Here is a 3,873-nt window from a genome sequence, read left to right on the forward strand (position 1 = left end):
TTTGCTATGGTGTACAATGTATGGTATGTGTGAACGCTTGTCTTTTATATATTTATGTATATGTTATTTGTATTTGGCATTACCATTTATAAATTAATATATCAAATATTTATGATTATTTTTAAATATGGTTTAAATATGTTATTAGTCCTTGTATTTCTAACAAAATTAAGATTTGGTCCCCGTACTTTAAAAGTTAAAAGTTTAATCTTTTATTTTTTTCAATTCAAAAATCTTAACCCCATCATTATCATTGTTGATACTTTCGCTAAAATTTATCAACTTAACATGATTATTTTTCATCAAATATATATCATGTCACATGAGGACAACTTAATCAACATGCTAAATGAGTAAATTTTGATGGAAAATATTTACGCTTTTAATCACTAGAATAAGTTTTTAAATAAAAAAGTTAGAGGAAACAAAGACTAAATCTCAAATTTGGTTTGTACAGGACTAATGTCATATTTTTATATTACATGATTCATTTAAATACATGATCATGAAAGCATTTTTTATCACTTTATGACTAAATTATTTAATATTATATGATTCCTATATATAATATATATGTGAATAATTGCATTCTGTTTTATCATTTACAATTTCGGTAGACATCAAGATCTTCATTGACTAGACTTATATATGCATTATATATCTGTCATTGCCATATATACATTTATATATAATACTTATGATTCCTATAAATACATAATAAAAATTATTTTATCATTTTATAACTAATTAAATTATTCGATATTATAAGATTTTATACATACATAATGTAAAAAAATTGTAATACAAATGACATCACTTTTGACTAAACAAATTATATATCTACATGATACTTTAATCATTGTAAACAAAAATAAAAACCAAACCTAACCCATTTAATAGAATTTACTGCATTACAACTTCATTATCTCATGATATCTTCTATAAAATTATCGGCTATTATCGTCATTTAATTTGAGAAGATTTTCACTCACTTCACCTTTATATAAAGCATCCATTCTTTGTTTGGGTAAGCAATACATAAGAAAAAAAAAACCATTCCAACATTCCCCCTTTGATTTGTAAGGCATGACGAGAAAGAATGTCAAGCTTGCTTATATCACCAATGATTCAGCAATGAAAGCCACCTACAAAAAAAGAAAGAAGGGTTTGATGAAAAAGGTGAGTGAGCTGAGTACCCTTTGTGGGATTAATGTTTGCGCTATCATGTACAATCCTTATGAGTCCCAGCCCAAGGTTTGGCCATCCCCCATGGGAGTCCAACGAGTGCTCTCCAAGTTCAAAGCGATCCTAAGATGGAACAAAGTAAGAAGATGGTGAACCAGGAGAGTTTCCTCTCCCAAAGGATTTCCAAAGCAACTGAGCAACTTAAGAAGCACTGCAAGGACAACTGGGAAAAGGAGATGACCCAAGTCATGTTTAATAATATTTCTGGTGAAAGGGTCATCCATGGTTTGAACTTGGGGGACTTGTACGATCTCAACTAGTTGCTCGATGAAAACATGAGGGAGATCGACAAGAGGATCGCTGCACTTGCTAATACACCCCTTAATCCCAAAGGGGCATTACCATCGTTGTCCTCATCTGTGGCTGCACTGCCACCAATGACAATGGTAACGCTCGAAGCGATATCGAGGATCATTATAAAGGACATGTTACAAACAAAGGTGAATAACATGGATCAAATACAGAGGCAACAATGGATCATAGAGATGATGAACAACAACAACAAAAATCCTCAAACTCATATGGCATTTGGTGGCAATGAGATGATGTTCCAGTTTGGTGACAACATCAATCTCAATAATGGCCTCTGGTCCAATGCTTTTTCCCTTAAAAAAATAAGATTTCATTTGTGTCATCTATTTGCTTCTATTATGGCCTTTGATCCAAAAATATTTTATCATTTTATGTTATGATGGTGTTGTGCTTGTTTGAACTTGCTAGCAAAACACATATGACACATACAGGGTTCGTATACAAAAATTAATAGGGTTTGAAGAACATTATCTTAAGGTTCGCATGTAATAACTACATAGTTTGCACATAAGGGGTTCACATACCTAAGGTTCGCACGTAAGGGTTCACACACCTAGGGTTTGCACATTCATTCCTCATATGGGTTTGCCTAGTATTGCTAGGGGTTCACATACTTAGGTTTTGCTCAAAGGTATGCTAAGGCCTTACCATTAAACTAGCAAACTCATTCTTGTAAACTTTTAACATAAATAATTTTGAAGGCATTTTAACTCTCTTACCATTTGTTTTTTGATTTTTAAATAAAGTTCTAAATTTTATCTCTATTTCCTGTAACCTTATTTTGGGATGTGGTGGTAGTTTAAATAAATTATAGTACGATAAAACAATAAGTAAAAAAATTGGTTTTATAAGAGAATAAATAAAATCGCATAAAATAATGAAACTAGATAACTATTATGTAAACTTAATCAAATCTAAGCATGGGAGACTAACTCACTTTGATGGTCATAACTAATTCCTATATCAAGTTTTACTCAATCAACTAGTCGCTAACCTATAGGATCTCTTAATCTTCCACTAAACTAATGAGTCAGTAAGAAATACTTGTCTCTCAACCTCACAATCCAGACCGACTTGGGGTAAGGGTTTCACGGATAGGCAATACCAAATTTGGGTTAATTCCCAACTAGATGACCCAGTGTTGTCAAGCCTAGGGTTTAAGTTATTCCTATCCTAAACAGTTGATTCGCTAAGAAACCCTACATAGAAATCAATTAATTACACATCCACGCCCTAAAAATTTGCAAATTTTACAATTGATTTTCTTGAAAATTTTGATTTAATAGATTTTAAAGACATCAACATGGATAATATTGTAAACTATCTCATTAAGGGAAAGGGCGAATGGAAATTCCCTAACAACATTTAACCAGGTAATTATGTTCCTCATTGAAAAGATATGGATACAATTCATATGTACCAAAATATCTCATTCAATGAATGTTTCTAATGTGAATACTTTTTGAGCTATTTTTCAATGAAAATATGTGGATACAATTCATATGTAACAAAGCATGAAAATATGCATCAGCTGCTAGAAGATCAAAATTTTCTCCCCACACCTTGTGACGACCTTGTGCAAAAGGGAAAGAGTTCCAATGACTGCCACTGAATCATTTATAAAGCTAACAAAGAATGTTCAGAGACTTCATGTTCACACAATTTACAAAGCTTCATCGAAAACAAATTAAAGAATAGAACCGACACCAAAAAAAAAAGATAGATGTGCCTCAATACTTAAACTGGAATAGCAAAGCAAAGGCTCAAGGTACAAACATAAATGAAATACTTGACTCAAAATGGATTATTCCTTGGATGCATGTGAGGTTGATCGGTCAGGACTATGAAAGGAGGCACAGTATGCGAGTACCACACCTTTTATCAAACAAGTATACCCTTATGCAATTTGGCACCCAATCGGAAGAAGGAAATGAGGAGGAAGAAGATGATGATGATAAGGAAGATTAAGGAGAGGAATGAGAGGAAGAGATGGAGCAGGATCCCCCATGCGCTTATAACTATGAGGAGACCATCCAACCAAAAAGGGTCTTTATGATAGTTTATTCTTGTTAAATTTTGCTCATAGATCACAATTTTTTCTTGCAACTAAAGCACTTAAATCATGTTTCTTTTTAAGACTAAAACATTATGTTTGTTATTTGAATTTAGAGTTGTTACGTTATTCTCCTAATTTGGGGTTTTTTGTTTATCTTTTAATTTTTTCAATGCTTGAATCTTAATTACTTAAATGAAAAAAAATTATTAAGATGAAATCTAAGTTGAGAATTTTGAGAATGAGAAGTCCTATAACAATTC

At 31.9% G+C, this 3,873-nt stretch overlaps 1 pseudogene; it reads left to right on the forward strand.

Annotated features, from left to right (window-relative positions):
* The first annotated feature begins 1,086 nt into the window (after positions 1-1,086).
* On the forward strand, positions 1,087-3,525 carry LOC108468741 (agamous-like MADS-box protein AGL80; annotated as a pseudogene).
* Positions 3,526-3,873: the final 348 nt, after the last annotated feature.

This window comes from Gossypium arboreum, chromosome 8, assembly GCF_025698485.1.
Source record: "Gossypium arboreum isolate Shixiya-1 chromosome 8, ASM2569848v2, whole genome shotgun sequence".
Taxonomy (NCBI): Eukaryota; Viridiplantae; Streptophyta; class Magnoliopsida; order Malvales; family Malvaceae; genus Gossypium; species Gossypium arboreum.